The sequence below is a fragment of the Cynocephalus volans genome, chromosome 12, assembly GCF_027409185.1.
Source record: "Cynocephalus volans isolate mCynVol1 chromosome 12, mCynVol1.pri, whole genome shotgun sequence".
NCBI classification, from domain to species: domain Eukaryota; kingdom Metazoa; phylum Chordata; class Mammalia; order Dermoptera; family Cynocephalidae; genus Cynocephalus; species Cynocephalus volans.
The window spans coordinates 98201746-98223525 of record NC_084471.1 but is presented as its reverse complement, the minus strand read 5'-3'; positions in this window follow the sequence as shown (position 1 = coordinate 98223525).

Sequence of the window (21780 nt, the reverse complement as noted above, 5' to 3'; positions counted from 1 at the left end):
ATTTGAATTCTTTTTAATTACTTTTTATTTTTATAGTATTTTTATAGTTCACAGAGGTCTTTTTCATGACAGTCATATGATTTATATATTTCCTTATTTGACCCACAAAGAAACTAAGGCCTTGAGGTTAAGTGCTTTGTAACTACGGAGCAAGTTGGTTACAAGAATGGGTCTATAATCTAGTCTTCCTTTACTTCAATCCATATGCTTCCTGATGTGCCTTATTCACAACTATCCGGTGAATTACAGGAATTTTTAAGGGTCGTGTTCTGGCTATCAACTTCTCACAGGGACTTTATACTACCATGCATTTAACTTTCTCCCTGGCTGGATATTTGCTATAAAATTTTGAATTTCTTTCTTTCCGTGTGTGTGTGTGTGTGTGTGTGTGTGCGCGCGCATGTGTGCGTGTGTGTATGTGTGTGTGTGTGTGTGTGTGTGTGTGTGTGTGTGTGTGTGTGATGTGGGCTGGCCAGTACGGTGTTTACTTGTTTCTGTATATAGGTGGGTCCCACGCATGGTAGATTGTTTGCAGAAATGGCTTCAGGGTTAATCCTTCTTATCTATATATGCTCATGACTTTCCTGTTCCTGCTATAAAGAGACAGTGTCTATTTCCCCTGCCCTTGAGTCTGGCTGGCCTTGTGACTTTCTTGGAACAGTGGAATGCAGCAGATATGACATAGTGGAACTTCCAAGTGTAGTCCTGAAGATGCCACCTAGAACACACTGATGCCACGTGAAGAAGCCTGGGCATTCCTGACTGGGGAAGGAGGACCTGTGGAAAGGGGCCTAGCAAACAGCCAACACCGAATGCCAGGTAAGTGAGGGAATCCACAATGGACTACCCAGCCCCATTCAAACTACTGGGTGCCTGAGCAGTGTAAGTTACTCTAATGATACCAGTAGAAGAACTACCAGCTAAACTCACCCCAAATTGCTCAACCACAGCATGATGAGCAAATAACAGTTTTTTTAAGCCACGAAGTTGTTGGGGGATTTGTTACACAGCAATACATAACTGGTACACTAGTGATGAGAGATTTCATGGCCCATCATTTTGTGGAAGTGGTAGAGATTCTCCAAAGATACAAAGCCATCTTTAATGCCTCAGAGAATGATGAGTTTTCCTCCACTTATGAGGAATTTTATCTCAGTTCCCCGGGCTTACTGCAGCATATTAGGGACCTAGCAGCATAAACTTATTATATTAAGCACAGAACTGCTTGAGATCTCCACAGGGGTGATTTCTGGTAGCCAACTTTTTGTTACTTGACTCTGTCTCAGTGGCCATAGCTAATTAGTCCAAGAATAGACACCTAGTACAAATTGGGCAATTAGAGTTTCTCTGTGGTGAATATGAAATATTGACTGGAGACCCAGACACAGAAGTCTTTGAGAACTGAGTCTGTTTAACAGTAGTGGTCTGGAAGAGAAGCTTTGACTACTCTGAGATCCCCAGAGCTGCTCTGGTCCCTACCCCTTCCAGAAGAGTGGGTGTTCAACTCTTCATTAGACTCTGTGACACAGTCTAATGTTCTTCCAATAAATCCCCTTTCCCACATAAGTTACCTTGAGTTGGTTTTTGTTCCGGGTTGCTAAAAATATCTAAATTAATGCAGACCCATTCCCACCTTTGTCTGGATGGAAACCCGAGGCTGGCCCCTAAAGGCTCCTCAGGGGAGAGTGGCCCTTGCTTTTCCACTGTGCAAGGGCCAGAAGGAAGCAACTGTCCAGGAAGATAATCCATGGAGATCGGGGAATCTGTTGTCTCAAGTTTCCTCGTTGTTTCATCTACTGCCCAGATCAGTGCTACATCAGATTTAATGGGTGAAGTTCTTCCTGTTCCTATGGCTCCACTCTCTCATCACCTAGACTTCAACTCCATGCTGTCAGGATCTACCTGGTGGTGGCTTCAGGAGGAAGAGAAAGTGTAGATGATGGTACTTTTAATGGATTTCTAGGAAATTGGGTACTTGGTGGTCTGTGGCACTGTCTACACAACATCTTTTCCCCACTGCCTACCTGGGCAGGTGTGGCCATTATATAGCCTTGTTTCCTGTAACATCAAAAATCTATTTTCCTCCACAAATCACTATAATTTTCTAAATTTATATGAGAATATTTATATAATATCCTAATTTTATGTTCTAATTTTATATGAATTTCTTAGTTAGAAAACCTGGAATCTTACATAATTACCACAATTCAGTACCCAGAGAAAACACTGCAGGTAACAAAGTCATTTTCTGTTATATTTGCACATGGAAAGGTGAATGCTACTGAACAGCTCCTGAGGGCATCCCGTTTGCAGAAGAGCTGACACAGTCACATGGCTAAATTCTACCTATTTCATTCAGGACAAGTCTGGAAATTCATTTGATTTTGTTACTGAAAAGGAAAAATGATCTTAGTAAATGTCCAACAAATGAGAGCCACAGAATTTTACAATGTCATGGTAATTTTTGCAAAGGATGAATCAAGGATAAAATTATGTGTCCCACTGATAGATATCAATATGCCAAGGCTTCTTTTTGGTTCTTTAAAAAACATGAACAAGGGGCTTGCAGTCAAGATGGCAGAATAGATGGTCCCCAGTGTCACTCTCTCCCACAAATCAACCAATTTACAATAATTAAAAAGCAATGACAGACAAGTTGGGGCCACTAGAGCCCAAGTGAAGAGGAGGAGAGACCTACAGAGTGCATGAAGGCAGGAGAAGCCACAATGAGAGAAAGAAAGAACTACTCCCACCATCTCAAGTCCTGGCCACTCAAGGTTGAAGCTGCTGAGCACATGGAGCAGGAATCGGCAGAAACTTCAGCTGTGCCCTTCATATGACGTTGCTTGGGTGTGGCAGGGGAGAAGAGGGCCATGGTGGCCCCCAGGCCAACAAGACCACTAACAGGGTTCCTGTGGAGTTCCTCGTTCCATAGGAGCGAGCAGCCACAACAACTGAAGAAAAGGAGCCACTCAGAGGCTGGTGAGTCATTGCAAGGGACCAGCACATGGTCTGTCCCATGGGAAGTGTTTGGAGTGTGAGCAGTGGGGGAGACAGACCACACTGGGGCACAGCAAGGACAGCTGATATGTCCCCCAATCAGCACAGGACCACTCAGTGGAAACTGTCCAGGAATCTAGAACTGCAGGGGTACAGTTTGATGAAAAGACTCAGGCCCAGACCAGAGTTTCTATACAACCCAGGTGTACTGGACCTCATGAGACCCAGAAGTACCTACAAAGTCAACCATTAAAACCTGAGCTGCACAAAAAGCCTTCCCCAGGGAATCAGCAGCAAAGCAGCAATTTAGCTCAGCTACAGGGCTCAAGTGCTGGTCCCCACAGTTAGTTTCCCCATTTTGGAAGTAAGCAAAGGACAACAAAGTAGTCCAGTGTAGAGTTTAAGTGGTGGAAACAGAATAATCCAACACAGAACTGAAAGAAAAAACAAAATACCACAGACCAGAGACAAAGTTTGATATAGAGTAGTAAAGGTCTCACATCACCAAAGAACACCTATAAATCCTAGAAGGACTAGAAGGCCCCTGGGCCCCCAAGCCAGGGATGGGGAAAGGCTGGGGGCCTCAGCCGTGCCCCACAACACTCACAACCAGCCCAGCAGCAACCACCAAGCTGCTGCAGAAAGTGCCCCAGGGCCTGAACAGTGGGGGGCCTCAGGCCTCAGCCACACTCCCCTGAAACCAACACCTAGCCCAGCAACAACCACCAAGCTGCTGCAGGAAGTGCCCCAGGGCCTGAACTGGGACAGTGGGGGGCCTCAGGCCTCAGCCACACTCCCCTGACACCAACACCTAGCCCAGCGACAACCACTGAGCTGCTGCAGGAAGTGCCTCAGGCTCCCGAGCCAGAGCAGTTGGGGGCTGAGGGCTTCAGTCACACCCCCCTGACATCTGCATTCAACCCAGCAAAGACCAAGCCACCACTGGAAGCCTCCTGGTCTCCCCTGCAGGAAATAAGGGGGTTCCATAGGCCTCAACCACATCCCTCTCCTTCCTCCTTCTCCCACCCTATTTCCTTCCCCCCCTGCCCCTCCCACCCAACTGCTCTGCAACAACAACTTAGAATGTAAAAACAGATGGAGCCAGGGACCAAGCCCTCCTCCTGCAACTAAGCATGCTGCTGCCGCCACGGAGCCAGCCCAGGATCCTGAGGTATGAACCTGGAGACTGACCCCTACTCCCACAACCAGGCAAGGAGCACACCAAAACCACCATTTCCATGTGACCACAGCCACCACAGTAACCATGGCTGCCGTGAAAGTGGCTAGATGCCACAACCACTATGCAGATGTCCTGCCAGCCGCTCAAGCACATTGACAAAAGGAGAGTCACCAGCAGAGACCAAGAAAAGAAGAGGATGTCTCTCTCCACAAAGCCCATTCCAGAGTGACAGAGTAAGCATCTGCTCTATGATAATTTGGGGGGACCTGAACACACTTCTCAGCATTGGGCAGATCATTTAGGCAACAGCTCAACAGAGTAAACATTATTCTTTCAGAGGGAGAGAAGAAATCTAGGGTGATCAGTGGTGGGAGGGAGGAGGGAGGGGGACGGGGAGAGACAGGACAAGGGGCATAAAGAATAATTACGATTTGTAATAATATATATGCTAATAATATTGATTTGATCAACATAACATTAGCATTGAACCCCAAAAATGTGTATAATCAATTATGATTCAAAAAAAACAAAAACAACATATGAACAAGGCCTTTGAGTGAATTTAAATGTTAGGGAAATTGATATCTTTTAATAAACAGTTTCAAGCCGTGACCCACAAATTGATAGTGAATATTCACCTTTGAATAAGAGCAAAATCCCTGGTTCTGATCATATTAGAATTTCTTCCAGGAGAGAACATATCTTGGGTTACAAAGCAGAGTGGGGGGGACGGGGAGGGGGAGGGAAGTTGGGGATAATCAGGTGGGAGACACAGGGTACAAACACAATTCGTGGTAATGGGCACGCTGCCAGTATGGATCTGGCCTTCACATCTTGGGGACGAGGGGTGACAATCAGCTTTGTATCTCATGAATATTCGTAACTAATAATAAATAAATAAATAAATAAAAATGAAAACTTTAAAAAAAGAGAGAGAACTTCTTCCTCCCTTTTACAAAGCAAAAAGTGGACGGTCTAAAGAAACAATCGATTTACTCCAATTTCTTGTAAAATTAAAAAGGAGAAAAGGAGAGTTATACAAATGTAAAAATTGAAAAAATTTCTTAATCCCACTCTACAAATCTTGAAATTTAAAAGAAATTTTTTGAAATCGAATAAAACTGCACATAGCATTTAGTTTTAGTAATCCTAAAAAGAATGTATTTCATGTGTAACATCCCTATTCAAACTAGAAAAAAAAAGAATCCAAAAACATCCCTAGACTAAAACTCTTCTTTTAGCCCCACTCATTACAATCAGAACATTCCCTTACAAAGTATCAATTACATACTGATATGAGATTTCTGTATATATAGTATGTAAATGTCCATGCTTAAATATGATGGGTGAAGAGCACATAGATACCAAAAATATTCCAAGAAAGGGTCGAGTGTGGTCAGTGGCAGCTGCCATCCTTTCAACAACCCATGTTCATGATCTATGAATCACTTTTCTTTCATTTGTTCATTCATTCACTCACTCATTCCTTTACTCTCTCATTTATTCACAAACGTTTACTGATGGCTGCAGTATACCAGGCAATGTGCTAAGCACTGGGGATGAAGAGAATTAAAATACAGTTCCTGTCCTCAAGAAGCTTACACTCTGATCTTGGAAACTGTCCACTCTTTTATCCCCTACATCCTATCATGAAAATTCAGGTAAAAGTCTTTTCTTTCCATGTCTTCCTTGCCTCTACCCTGATCAAGGTCATTACTTCACAGTTGAATGATTGGTGTTATTTTCTAATTAGAATCCCTGCATCTAGCCTCTTCTCTCTCCACAAATTCTTTGTACCACTGCATCATTCGTCTTCCAAAAAGACTGCTTTGGTCTTGTCACACCCCTGGACAAAAATCTTCAGTAGCTCTCCACTTTCCCCAGGGGAAAAAATTAATAAATTCCACAGTTCAACTAATACTATCAGGATTACTAATCACTGCGACCATTGATGGAAGGCTTACTAGGTGCCAAACACTGTGCTAAGCCCTTTATATGAACTACTTCATTTCCTCCTCATGACAACCCTTCAAGGCAAGAACTTTTCTCATTCTGCAAAGAGGAAGAATGAAGCTAAGAGGTCACTGATAACTTTCCCAGGGCCACACAGATAGTAGGTAGCAGACTGAGACAAAAGCCCATACTGGTAACCACTACACTGAACCACCTTTCTGCTCTTGACTCAGTCTCCACCCTGTGCAGGCTGACCTCTGTGCAATCTTTGCTCCTGCTGGGTCCCCCATGTCCTTCACTTTGTCCATAGCTTCCAAATCCTACTCATGCTCATTCAAAGCCCAATTTAAGTCTCCTCTCCTCTGTGAACTCTTCTTAGACCACTCTAATGGGCATGAGTCTCCCCTCCTCTGAGCTCCTATAGTGTTTATCTTCTCTGTCACTCACTTGGCACTGAGAGATGCCCTGTACAACATTTTTGTATAGAAATAATTCATATGTCTCAGGCACAACAATGAAAATCCCTTGAGAGCATGTAATCCTCACAGATACTTAATAAATATTTGTTGGTTTTATGGAGCTACCCACATATAGGCATGCAACGAATTAATGTTATGAGTGTGAATAAAAAGTTTAGACATTAAAGCAATGAGAGAAGTCTATCACTAACTATTGAGGTGATTATGATGCACATAACATTCTCTTGCCATGATTGGTAAAAAAAGGTGGATGTCTGAGGTGCTATTTCTCTTTTGTGGCATGCCTCAGAGAACAGAAACTCCCAGGGAGTTACAAGGGTTCCCCAAATCATGCCGAAGTATTCAGACAAGGAAGATGATGAAAATCCCTGCTCTGATCATCAATCTGAATAAGATCCATGTGGAACATTAGCCCCAGAGTCTTAGAAGGCTCCAGGTTAGAAGCGGTGGGCTTCCCACACATTTGGCAACAACACAGTCTGGTTATGACTAGGTGGTTATGAATGTAGAGGATTCCCACTCTCTCCTCAAACTGCAAGAAATGGGTTTAATTATAGCTCCAGTCTAAGCCACATGAAGGCCTCTCGAGCTCCAAAGCATGCTAGCCATGCTAGCCATGTCCTTTCATACCAACAGCCCCACATACATGGCAGAAAAGGACGGCCACCCTACATGTCATATGCGGAGGTTCCCAAAGAGTGAGTGACAACTGGACAGCAATCTCCAGTCATCTGATCAGTGGAAAAGCCTGGCCAAAGGCAAGATGGCACCAAATGTCTGACACCATCCTTATCTTTGGGAATTAGTGTCACAGCAGGGTCCATGTCTTTGTTCCTTTGCTAAGAATAAAACAGCCTATGACTTGACAATGGAAGATTCTGGACAGAGACTAAGATGGTTTAAAGTAAGCATGTATTTTCTAAGGAAGGGAGGAAGCAGAGAAGCTCAAGGCATGTTGTGTGCACATTTTCTAGAAAAGAACAGATAATGCACTACATTTGGTACTAGCCTTTCCAGTTTTCAAAGTGGTTTCAGAAGTTTTCTTGCTACTTCAGCCTCTGTCAACCCTAGAAGATGGCTGTATGCAGCCTCCGCTTTACACCTGCAGTAAGAACAACCCAAAGCCTCACTGGAGGTCTCCCAGCTAGTGACTGTCAGAGCCAGGGCTGGAACCACTCAGCCCCTTGCATTTCCTCTAGTTTCAGGGCCACTCGCCGCACGTTGCTCTTCTCCAGCACAGAAGAAGATGCGATATAAAATTTCTTAGTTTGACTGGCTTTTTTTTCTGCTTTCATTCCCCTTTCAATGTGTTCCCTTTCTATCCTTCCCTTCCCACCTCCCATGCCTCCGTCTCCCCCTTTTGCACACCCTCTCTCTCCTTGCTTCAGACGCCACTTCACTGGCAGCTAGAGCTGCAAATCTCCCAGCTTCACAGCCAGCACTTGCAGCTCACAGAGCACAGAGCTGTGTTCTCAGACTGCCTGTTGCTTTTTCTTAAGGTTGGTGGATGAATTGCTTTCTTTTTCTTTTTTTAGTGGAAGAGAGGCATTAGACAGGAAGAGAGAAAGAGTCAAATAATTTCAGAATCAACAGCAATTGGTTCTCACCTAATAACCCCATTAAGACCCCAAATTATCTCATTCTAACTCTTTAGGTTTGTGGTAGACAAGGTAGAGACATTTTACGGGTAAATACACCAGGGAGAAATGCTTCAGTCTTATGGTATTTCGGTCTAACTGACTGGCCAACATGTTGGCATCTAATAACCAAAAAGATTATAGACAGATCTTTCAAGTTACTCCCATAGTTTACTGCCAAATTGTGAGCGAGAGACATAGGAGAGGGGGCGAGATGTGCAGGGAGCTGTCAATCCAGCCTCCCTGCCTTGCACTCACTTCACGCTTGCACACAAAGCACATATGAGCAGCGAACAGGGAACAGGGGGAATCTGAGGCGAAATTGTCATTCTCCTCAGAGGCAGAGAAGTTCTGGAATTGTCCAAGTGAAGGTTCCACTTCAGTCCTCTCTTTTTTCCACATCAAAATTGTTCACACAGTTTCTCCAGGGGAAGCAGCCCCTTGGGCCTCCTGTGCTTCACCAGCAAGAAAGATTTACCTGCACTGAGCACTGCTGTGGAATCTAGCTTATTGCTCTCAGGCCAATAAGAGAAAAGGCTCACTGCTGTGAATCAAGTAAATAAACATGGCTGGGAAACACTGTAGCAGCAGATAACACTGGGAGAAAAATGAGAATTGGTGCTATTTTTAATGCTAGCTTTCTGATTATAATTATGCTTGCAGAGCAACTCACATGAACAGTATAAAGACAAAGTTAATTTCAGATCCTGAGCTTGCTGCACATTCTTAGGTTATTTGAAATGCAATATGATCAGCAGTGATTTTTCAACTGTGTGACATGGAAACTTGGAGACACCTAGGTAGCTTCTGGAAGGCTTATGGGTAAATGGGAGTTGAGAAAAGTTGATCATAGAAAAATATTTTACTTTTTAGAAATATTTTATAGCGTACCCCCTTTTCAAGCTAACCTTTACTGAAGACGTATAACGTGCCAGGTACTGTGTTAACTGCTCTAGTGAGAATTTTCCCATTTAATTATCACAACCTTGGGAGATAGGTAGTATTATTGTTTCCATCTTACAGAAGCCATACAGCTTGTAAAGTAAAGATGGAGCTAGAACCCAGCTTCTTCAACTCTACAGTCAAATCATTGTGCTATTCTAGATGAAAAAAGGAGATAGCACACCCTTCCAGTTTCTGTTATTTGCTGAAAAAAAGAATCATGCCCTACTACCTGTGCTGCCCTACATATCCATCACTGAGAACAGGGCCCAGGGTTGTTGATGGAGCAGAACTGTCCTGGTGATCTGGAAAGAACTGTGGCTACCACCTTCCCAGCACACATGGAACAGCTCCCCATGTGGATTTGCACAATTGGGGTCCTACTCCCATGCTGCACAGCACAGCTATGGTCATCGCTTCCCCCAGATCAGAACACAGAGCAGCAGGTGCTTGAGTTCAGCTCTCACCACCTCTGGCACCATCCTGCCAGGAAGCAGAATGGCTCTGAGAGTCACTTCCACGGCTCTACAAGGCTCAGTCTCTCCTTCCTTCCCCTGCTCTTAAGCTACCAAGTGGCCAGACTCAGGTTCACTAAATATGTATACGAACACAAACAACTTTCATTCATATAAACTATTCCAAAGGCTGAGCTTACAGGATCAATGATGTGAGAACAAATTCTCCCCACATGATGTGATGCTCTGAGTATTGACATTTGCGATGTACTTGTACATGCAGTATCTGTGGATGGAGCCCTACTGTTAATCATTGTAAATATTCAGACTAAAGAAAGTTGAGAGCCAAATCAAACTGCAGGCATAGAATTAAGGGGGAGAAACCCCCATGATAAAGAAAGGAACATCACGAAACTGCAAAACATGGCGAGCTTGCTGATGGACTCCAGGGTGCTGTGACGTGGGGTTATTTATCTCATTTCCAACAGTCTGTGGACATACTTTTTGTTAAGATGCAAAAAAAATCATAACTTCATAATGGAAGTTAATTGGACAATGGTCTTGCTTTTTAACAGAAGTCCTATACAGGTAACTTGATTAGAATACAGTTTAAGAAACTTTCATTTCCAAGTGAGAGAAGGTTCAACTCAAACTAGCTTAAATAAAATGGGAATTTATTAGTTTATGCAACAGGCCTACAGCTGGCTTCTGGCACAGACTAATGCAAGGACGCAATCTCTGTCCCCAGAGCCAGTTCTCTCTCATGCCTGGGTCCTGCTCGCCTTCACATTGCTTTCATTGTCAGTGTTCACTTGGTGGCAGAAATGACCATCGGCAGCTCCTGTCCTAACAATCTCCAGAGTTCAGGGGGAGTTTAAAGAACAGATGTTCTGGGCTCCACTCTGATTGGTCTCACTTGGTTCAGGTGCTTAGTTTTGATCATTTCCCTGTGGCAAAGGGGACTGGGTACACTTTTTGGACAGCTTGAATCACATGCCCACCCACGGAGCCACAAGGACTGAGAAAGGAAGGGTCCCAATAGAAATTCAAGGAACTTTTTCCAAAAGGGGGAAAGGAGATCTAAAAACAAATAGATGTGTATCTCATGAATATTCATAACCAATAAAAATTAATTGATTAGTTAATTTTAAAAAACAAATAGATGTTTTCTACAGCATCTCTATAAAGCAGAAATGCTTGTATTCATTATCAAAATTATTCCACAGCATCTCTTTATAAAACAGGAATACTTGTATTCATTTATTAAAATTATTCAGTGCTGACACATAAAACATTTAACTATGAGTATACTTAAGCCCCCTCCCAATGTAGTATTTTTAGATGGATCTAAAATATTGGCACATATTCTAAAGATTCGGGTATTCACTGGTGGGAAAATGCTACCAAAAATTACATGGGTCTAAAATTAAAAACAAACAGCAAGACCAAAGAATCTTGTATTTCTATCTCAGATTGGCTCCTAACTCACAAAACATTATCGTGATAAATCTACATAAACTTTCTGTAGTGTTTCTCTATCTTCCCTGTTTGCCTTCCTCTCACAAAGGGTGTGCCCGTATGTCGTATCTCTTCTGCTGACCCCTCCAGGTCCACTCTGTCCCCTTCTCCAACCGAATCTCTGCCCTGGAGAGACTGGCTCGTACGGACTCCGTCAATGAGCTCCCTTATCCTGCAGCTTCTGGTTGACTTCGGCCAGTGAGGAGACCTGGGGGGACACCAGGAGAGAGGAAAGAAGAGTAAGGAGCAAGCTTCTTCCCTCAGCAGAAGGCCACGATGCCTACAAAAGACATCCTTTCTGTGTGACTCTCTCCCTGAAAGTTCTAGTAACTGCTGCCTCTTCTTGCTCCTTCAGGCCTGGGGCTGGTAAGGGACCCCCTGCCTCCTGCACTGGCCTCGTGGCTCCCCTACATTTTCCCACACCGGGGTAAATAGTTCTTTTATTAAACTCTCCTCCAGTTTTCCTAATTTGAGGGTGTCATCTGTTTCCTCCTGGGATCGTGATTAATATAATCTGTAAAATTTTGACAGAGAGGAGAAGCAGAAAGGAATAGAAAGGGTGATCAGGGACTATAGATTAAGAAGCAGACCTAATTATCTGATAAACAACGAAATGCTATAAACGGCTCCAACCAATTTGATGTTTGGATTCATCTACATTTTTATTTTAATAAAACCCTCAAAACTCCACATTAGAGGTGGACGCAAAAAGACTAATATCAATACTCATTGAAAATTTTCCACTTCACAAGGAGTTTTAGTACATACATATTCATAAATCTCTTAGCTACATTTTAGGTAAACAAGAGAGATCAAAGAAATGAGATAGTGATTTAGAAAGATGCCAGGGAAGACAGAAGTTGGTCTATTTGAACACTTCCTTCCACTTGCTTCTTTCACACAAGTTGGATTTGCAATCCCCATATTAATTTCCACCTCAGAGGAGCCAGCTGTTTCCATCGGAATCATTAATGCTCTTCAGAGTGTTTGCTCCCTTTGCCAAGGTTCAGACATGACTGCGGTTGTACAAAGAGGGGAATAAGGGAAAGAGAAGCTGTAGAGGGATAGAAGTGGCGAGATGAAGGAATGAGAGAATGAGGTGGGGGGTGAGGCCAGGCACAAGAGGCGGCACCGGGAGGACCCGATGGCAGATGAGAGGGAGGGACTAAGAAAATGGAAAAGACAAGGGAGGAGCAGGGGGACCAGATGGTTGGATCACTGGATGTTATGCAAGGAGATTAATTTGGGGGAGGTGGGGGCTGGCAAAGACTTCATGGTTGCTCAGTAACCAGAGAACAATAACCTGGAAGCTGTTTAGCCTACACTCCATTGGAAACAAGGGCTACTATCCAGTATGGTTCTGTGAGTGCAGTGTAAGAAGAGCTGACTTACCCACACTTGCCAGCTCTTTGCCAAATCAAATGACATTTTCTGTTTAGAAACAGAGGGAGTTGGGTTGTCACCGTAAGTGATCTAATGGATCTGAGGAACAAACAAAATGGGATGAAGGGAAAAATCAGGGGTTAGTCTTAAAAGTCCCACGCTTTTCATTTGCACCCGTTTTCCTGCCAGTGGCTCACTCTCCCTTTGCCTAAACCAGGAGAACTGCTCGGGTGGAATAGGCTGCCCTCTTCCTGGTCTGCAAATCCTTTGCTGCTGCTGCATGTTTGTTTACTTGTTTGTTTTTAATTACTTTGTAAAGACATTGGTAAAAGATCCAAGGAGTGAGAGAACATATTTGCTTCATCTTCTTGGCTGTTGGCCCTTCTTAAGTCTGATTTTTTTTTTTTTTTTCTTGTCTGCCTCCATCTAAGGCAACTGCTTTCAGTCACCCGGTTGATTCCACATTTTAATGAAAACTGTTATCCTCTTCCCATTCAGTCAGAATAATTGCTGCCCAGGAAAATCATTATAATTAAATTCAATTTAAAAGTGAGAACCCACCTACAACCATATGTTAAACCTGCCTTTAGATAGGAAGTTAGTATTTTCACTTTGTATTAAATGCAAAGGTGTGTAATGATAAGAGATTCTCAATGGAGGTATTTAAAGAGATTTCCCTCTTTTTAAAAATGATTAATTATAATTCACATGTGTCTGAAAGGAAATTACTTGACCCTTAGGAAAACATTTTCTTTAAACAGAATCTACTATTAAGCAGGCTTCTAGCAAGTGGATTTGGTATTGATGCAAAGAAATAGAGTAGTAAAGTTGAGGAAAAAATAAGGCATTTTTCAGTGGCTATTTGAAGTGAGACAGACATAGGGAGTTCCTGGAGAGAACATCTGGCACTGCCTGACTCCCCAACACCTTTCTGCTTCCTTCCTCCCACCAGGGGGCGGCCTTCATAGACTTAAGCCAATCAGCATAGTCCTTTCCTCTGGCCATAGTGATTTGATTAAGAGTCAGACTCAATGAGATGTTTGCTGGAACTTCTGCAAAGGAGAAAATTCCTTTCCTTTCTTCAGGAGCTACGTTCTTTACTTGGAGAAGAATGGCTTGAAGGTATAAGATCTAGAGCTGCTGCAGCCATTTTGCGATCCGGAAGGGACACTGAGTGCAGCGATGATAATTTGGATGATACCATTTGAGCCGTTAGATCAAGCAAAAGTGCCACCTCTGCATTTTTCAGCCATGTGTACCCACCTTTATGGCTTAAGATAATTTGAGTTTTCTTTCACTTGCAACCACAAGAATCTGTATTAAGGCAAGGTCAAATGAATCCCTAGTCTGTGATTAAGTAAAAGGAATGTCTGCATTTCTGGGACAGTGTGTTTGATCAGGGTTTCCTGGGCCTGACTGAATCACCTGAATCACTTAGATACATGGTAAAAGTATATGTAAAAACGAAGATCAATGACTTTAGGAAATCAATTTTTGGGGTTTTTTTTAATAGGTGATTTGAGAAAGGCAACTAAGATAAACGTAATTACTTAGCTATATCTAAGAGAGAAGGAAGTGTTAGAAGATGAGGGCAAAAAGGGAAGGCAAGTTTAGTTCTTTTATTTGACTGTAATTTATTGAGAGTCTTCCAAAAACAAAGTACTGTAATAGAACTTGATAGAATTGATTACAAAGTTGTATAAGACAAAATCTATCCATACAAGTAATTTTTTAAAAACGTATAGGGAAGCTAAACATGTATGCTTATAAGTCCGTAGCAACTCACAAGGTAAGTGCCAAGAAACACTTTCTATAGTCTTTAACAGCTTACTAAGCATATTCACACTCACCATGTCATTTGATTCTCACAACCCTTTGAAATAGGCAATTGTTTTTCCCTATTCGGCATGGATAAAGAAATTGAGACTAAAAGTGTGCAAAAATAAATATAAATGAAAGTCACTGTGGCATTATTTAAAAGAGAAGTTTTATTGAAAACTGCCTAAATATCTATCAACAGTGAAGTGGCTGAATACATTGTGTTCTTCCATAAAAAGGAATGGTAAGCAGTTGTTGAGTAATGAGGTGAAGTTCCTATTCTGGGTAAGATGCAGCAAGCACACTCCCAGTGAATTAGGATTGCCTGTTACCAAATAAAAATATAGCATGCCCAGTTAAAATTTATTTTCAGATAAACAATGAATAATACTTTTTAGTATAAGCATGTCCCATGCAATATTTAAGATAAACTTCTACTAAAAACTTCTACAGGGTGTCTTGTATGTTATCTGGCAACCCTATGCTTGATGCAACTAAACACCTAGACAAAATGCATGGAGAAGTTATCTGAAGACTGAAAAGTAAAGGATAGCAGGCAGATTGAGGAAGGAGAACTCAGATTATGAACAATCTGGTGGTAAATTTTCTGGGTTTTTTTTTCCTTCATCACCCCCAAGCGTGGACTGAAAAGCAACCCAAACCCCAGAGCTGTGGATCCAGTGCACAGAGCAAGAGCCCCAAGAGAAGCCCTCTCTTTCTGATCTGAGTGAGAAATGGGACCCTGTACAAGACAGAGAGAATGGGAGAGATGCCCTGATTTTCTTCCTCCCTCCCTCCCTCCCTCCCTTTCCCCTTCCCGCTTTCCTCCAAACCCCTTCCTCTTTCTTTCTTTTTTCTTTTCTGTATTGAAACATATTGATTGTACATATTTAGGGGGTACAGTTATATTTCAATACATGTATATAATACGTGATGATCTATTCAGGGTAATTAGCATATTCATCATTGCAAAACAATCTTTTCTTTGTAATGTGCACATCTGATCTCTTCTCTTCTAGTCATTTGGTAACACGCAGTAAATCATTGTTAATTATAGATTCCTGGGTCAACTGTACACCAATAGGACTTACTTTTCCTGTCTAGCTGTAATTTTGCGTCCATTAACCAGCCTCTCCTCTCTCCCCTACCCCTCCCCTTTCCCACCTCTAGTAACCACAATTCTTCTCTTTCCTTTTAACAGTTCACCTTATAATTATTATTTGTTTTTGGTTTTGTCCTCTTTTTTAACTCCCACATATGAGTGACAGCATGTAGTATTTCTCATTCTGTACCTGGCTCATTTCACTTAACATAATTTTCTCTAAGCTCATCCATGTTGCTGCGAATGGCAGAATTTCATTCTTTCTTATGGCTCAGTAGAATTCTATTGTATGGCTGTACCACATTTTCTTTATCCAATCATCTGTCGATGGACATTTAGGTTGTTTCCATATCTTGGCTATAGAGAACAGAGCTTTGATGAACATAGGCATGCTGGTATCCCTTCGACGTGATGCTTTTCATTCCTTTGGGCATATACCCAGTAGTGGGATTGCTGGGTCATATGGTAGTACTATTTGTAGTTGTTTGAGGAACCTTCATACTGTTTTCCATAATGGCTGCACTAATTTACAATCCCACTAACACTGTGGGGGATTCCCCTTTCTCCACATTCTTGCCAGCATTTGTTATTTTCTGTCTTTTTGATAATAGCCAGTCTAACTGGGATGAGATGATATGTCAGTGTGGTTTTGATTTGCATTTCCCTGATGATTAGTGATGTTGAGCATTTTTTTTATATACCTATTGGCCATTTGTATGTCTTATTTTGATAAATGTCTATTCAATTCCCTTGCCCATTTTTAAATTGGGTTATTTGTCTTTTTACTGTTGAGTTGTTTGAGTTCTTTGTATATTCTGGATATCGGCCTCCTGTAGGATGTGTAGTTTACAAATATTTTCTCCCATTCTGTAGGCTGTCTCTTCACTCTATTGATTATTTCCTTTGCTGTGCAGAAGCTTTTTAGCCTAAGATCCCATTTGCTCATTTTTGCCTTTGTTGCCTGTGCTTTCAAGGTCTTATTCATAAAATCTTTGTCTAAACCTATGTCCTGGAGCGTTTCCCCTGTGTTTTCTTCTAAAAGTTTCATAGTTTCAGGTCTTACATTTAAGTCATTAATCCATTTTGAGTTGATTTTGGTGTACAGAGAGAGGTATGGGTCTAGTTTCATTCTTCTACACAGGGATATCCAGTTTTCTCAGCAACATTTATTGAAGAGGCTGTCCTTTCCCCAGTGTATGTTCTTAGCACCTTTGCCAAAGATCAGCTGGCTGTAAGTAGGGGGGTTTATTTCTGGGTTTTCTATTGTGTTCCGTTGGTCCAAGTGTCTGTTTTTATACTGGTACCATGCTGTTTTGGTTACTACACCTCTATAGTACAATTTGAAGTGAGGTACTGTAATGCCTCCCACTTCACTTTTGCTTAGGACGGCTTTGGCTATTCAGTATCTTTTGTTGTTCCATTTGAATGTTAGAGTTGCTTTTTCTATTTCTGTGAAGAATGTCATTGGTATTTTGACAGGAATTGTATTGAATCTGCGGATCACTTTGGGTGGTATGGACATTTTCACAATATTAATTCTATCAGTCCATAAGTATGGACTGTCTTTCCATTTTTTGTGTCCTCTTCAATTTCTTTCACCAGTGTGTTGTAGTTCTCATTGTAGAGATCTTTTACCTCCTTGGTTATACTTATCCCCAGGTATTTTATTTTTATTGGTAGCTATTGTAAATAGGATTGCTTTCTTGATTTCTTTTTCTGCTAGTTCATTGTCTGTACATAGAAACACTATTGACTTTTATATATTGATTTTATATCCTGCAACTTTAGTGAATTTGTTTATCAGCTCAGGTTTTTCTTCAGGTTTTTCTGTATATAAGATCATGTCACCTGCAAACAGGAACAATTTGATTTTCACTTTTCCAATTTGGAATCATTTCATTTCTTTCTCTTGCATAGTTGCTCTGGCTAGAACTTCCAGTACTATGTTAAATAAGAGTGGTGAGAGTGGGCATCCTTGTCTTATTCCTGTTCTTAAAGGAAAAGCCTTCAACTTTTCCCCATTCAGGATGATGTAAGCTGTGGGTTTGTCATATATGGCCTTTATCATGTTGAGGTACTCTTCTTCTGTACCTAATTTCTTGAGAGTTTTTATCATGAAAGGATGTTGACTTTTATCAAATGCTTTTTATGCCTTTGTTGAGATGATGATATGGTTTTTGTCTTTCAAGCTGTTGATGCGGCATATCACAGTTATTGATTTACATATGTTGAGCCATCCTTGCATCCCTGGGATGAATCCCACTTGATCAAGGTGTATAATCTTTTTTATTTTTTAAGTTTATTCATTAATATTATTTTTTTACATTTTAAGATATTATTGTGGAGCAGTTGGGGGTTGGGGGACAGGAGAAGAAGGAAGGAGGGGGGTCATGGTTGAAGCCTGTGGTACCCCCTTCATTCCTGCAGGAGAGACCAGGGGGCCTCCAGTCATGGCTTGGTCACTGCTGGGCTGATGGCAGATGTCAGGGGGCACGGCTGAGGCACACAGCTCTCTCCCCTCCCTGGCTTGGGAGCCCAGGGGCTTCCAGTCCTTCTAGGTATTATAGGTGTTCTTTGGTGATGTGAGACCTTTACTAGTTAATATCAAACTCTGTCTCTGGTCCGTGAGTACTTCATTTTTTCTTTCAGTTCTGTCTTGGATTATTTACTGTTCCCACCACTTAGACTCTGCACTGGGACTAATTTGTTTTCCTTTGCTTACTTCTAAAATGTGGGAACTTCCTGTGGGGACCAGTACTTGAGTCCTCTAGTTGAGTTAAACTGCTGCTTTGCTACTTATTCCCTGGGGAAGGCTTTTAGTGCAGCTCAGGTTTTAATTGTTGACCTTGTATGTACTTCCAGGTCTTGTGAGATCCAGACACATGATGTATAATCTTTTGATGTGCTGTTGGATTCTGTTTGCTAGGACTTTGTTGAGAAGTTTTGCATGTATTCATTAAAGATATTGGCCTGTAGTTTTCTTTTTTGTTGTGTCTTTGTCTGGTTTTCATATCAGGGTGATGCTGGCCACCTGGAATGAGTTTAGGGAAATAACTTCTGCTTCAATTTTTGAGAATAGTTTGAGAAGAACTGATAGTAAGTCTTCTTTAAAAGTTTGGTAGAATTCAGCAGTGAAGCCATCTGGTCCTGGGCTTTTCTTTGTTGAGAGACTGTTGATTACTGATTCAATTTGTTACTTGTTATTGGCCTGTTCAGACTTTCTGTTTCTTCTTGTTCAGTCTTAGTAGATTGTATCTCCTCAGAAATTAATCCATTTCCTCTAGATTTTCAAATTTGTTGATATATACTTGTTCATAATAGTCTCTGATTATTCTTTGTATTTCTGTGGAATCAGTTGTAATGTCTCCTCTTAAATTTCTGATTTTTGATATTTGGGTTTTCTCTCTTCTTGGTTAGTCTAGCTAGTAATTTGTCGATTTCATTTATGTACACAATGGAATACTACTCAGCTATTTTTTAAAAAATGATATCCTATCATTTTCAGCAACATGGATGGAACTGGAAACCATCATATTAAGTGAAGTAAGTCAGTCACAAAAAGACATACTGCTAATATCACTCATATGTGGAATCCAGGAAAAAAAGTGTTTCTCATAGAAGTAGAGGATAGAATAGTGGTTACCGGAGACAAGGGGAAGGAGGAAAGGTGGACTAATGGGTACAAAATTATGCTATCTACCCTAAGTGAATCATTGTGCAGTATATACATGTACTGAAACAAAATCCTGTACCCCACAAATATGTACAAGTAAATGTTAAAATATTTTGAATAAAAAAATATTAAATTAAAAAGAAAAAAAGCCTGTCTTCAAGTTCAGAAATTCTTTATTCTACTTGTTTTGGCCTGTTGCCTAAGCAGTGTATTTTTTATTTCACTGAATGAATTCTTCAGCTCCAGGATTTATGCTTGGTTCTTTTTAATGATTTCTATCTCTTTGTTGAATTTCTCATTCATGTTCTGGATTGTTTTTCTGACTCCATTGTGATTTCTATCTTTTTTCTTTTTTTTGCACCATGTTTAGCTTCCTTAAGATCACCATTTGGAATTCCTCTTTGAGTATTTCACTGGTTTCCTGTTGTTTCAGGTCTGGTATTGGAGAATTATTTTCTTCTTTCAGAGGTGGTATGTTTCCCTGGTTTTTCATACTTCTTGTGTCTCTGAGTTGATGCTGGGGCATCTGGTGGTGTATTCACTTCTTTTAATTTTTGGCATAGTTTTTGCAGGGAGAAACTCTTCTGTAGAAGTGTTCTATATTGACAGTCAGGTTAGGCGCTTTAGGTTTGGTTCTGGGCAAGTGAAGTGCTTCAGCCTTCATGTGACTTATGTGACTATATTCAATCTTGGAGTTGTCTGTGGGTGCCTTTGTGGCCTAGGTTGTAGGACCCTTGGCAGCTTCTTTTTGGGGTGGATGACACTGGGCAGGGCTGCTGTGGCTGCAGGCTCAGCAGTTCTGTAGAGGTCTGAAGGTGTACACTGGCACAACAGATCCTGGCAGCTCTGTAGAGAGCCACTGGATCAGCTGTTGCACTAGTAGCAAGCTTGCAAGGACACAGCAGGCCCCAATGGCTCCATGGAGGGGTATGGGGGGAGGAGGAGCTACTGCCAGGCTAGCTGTTGACTGGCATGGGCACCTGTGAATTCAGTATGTCCAAAGGTTGTGCAGGGCAGGAGCATGGAAATGTGGGAAATTGCTGCTCACTGACGGCTTCCTTGCCCAGCCAGTCTGCCTGCTCACCTTGGCAGAAGGAGGGGCAAGGCAGTGCATGGGTTCAGATGCTGGGGTCTCAGTCTTTCTGTCTGGCCTACGCTCCAGGCAGCCAGAGTCATAGTCCTGCCAGCACCTGTGTGAACATGGCAGAAAGCAGGTGGGGCCTCCAGACAAAGGGAGCTGCTTCACTGGGTCCAAGGCAGGGCACCCTCCAGCTGCAGGCTCAGCTTCAAGACAGCACAATGGTGCAGCTGTTTAGGGTGGGAGGGGGGTTCTTCTCTCTGGGCTTCTGCTAGGAGACTATGCCGCTGCACAAACTCCCAGCTATTCTCCAACTGGGTTTGGGTCCAGAAAGGACTGAGGGACTCTCAAGACCCCAAGCAGGCCACGGTACCAAAGCAGCAAAACAGCTGGGTGGTAGCTGGACATAAAACTCTGAGGAGAAAAATTCCTCTGACAAGGGGAACTGTGATCTGAAAACCCCATTTTATATACGTACATATATATCTCCTCCCATCACTTAGATGTGGAGACAGACCCAGCTGCAGGAGGTGGGTGGCCAAGTGGGGAGACCAAAGCTCCTTTTTTTAGCCAAAGGACTAAAAAGAGTCACTCCTGGATGCCAGAGAGTACTGGGGAGATTGAAGAGAGGAAGTGGCTCAGAAAAGGATCCCATATAGCTGTGATGAGATCCTGGGCTCACCCTTGAGATGTGCATGCATGGAAATGATACTAAATATTATACTACAGCTTGAGAAATGAACTATGGGATAGCATACCTCCCAGGTCCCAGATTGCCCACTGGGTGGTGCATGCATGGGACAGATTCTAATAGCATTGCAAAGTCTTTTAAAATTGAGCTGAATTGGCAACACAGTCCACAAAAGCAGGTAGCAACTTGCAGCCTAAATATAACTTATGTAGTAGCAAGTCTCCAAAATGGTCCCCAGTAATCCCACATCCTGGTATTCACACCCTTCCCTCTCACACTGTATATCAAGTTTGGTCTGCATGACCAAGAGAATATGACGGAAGTGACTGCTTGTCTCTTTTAAGGTTATGAAGTCTGTGTCTTCTGTCTTGGGTTGATTCTGTCTTGATCCCTCTATCCAGGGGAAGCCATGTCATGAGCAACCCTACAGAGAGGCCCACATGGCAAGGAACTAAAGTCTCCTGTCTGCATCCACGTGAGTGAGCTTAGACGTGGATCCTGAAGATCCATCAAGCCTGGATGACTGCAGCCCATGCTAACATTTTGCTTGCATCATCATGAGAGATCTTATGCTAGAACCACTCAGCTAAGTCACTCTTAGATTTCTGACCCTCAGAAATTGTGAGATAATGTTTGCTGTGTTAAGCTACTGGGTTTGGCATAATTTGTTATGCAGCAGCAGATAACTAATTTGCTTACCAAAACAAACAAGTGAAGAGCAACATTCCCCATAAAAGTCAAACAAAATACAAAGTCTTATAACAATCAAAATGTCAGTGATGCAATCCAAATTACTTGATAAAAGAAAAATTGAGAAAAATCTCAACAATTTGCAAAGGAAAAGACAATCAACAATAAGAAACAACCCAGT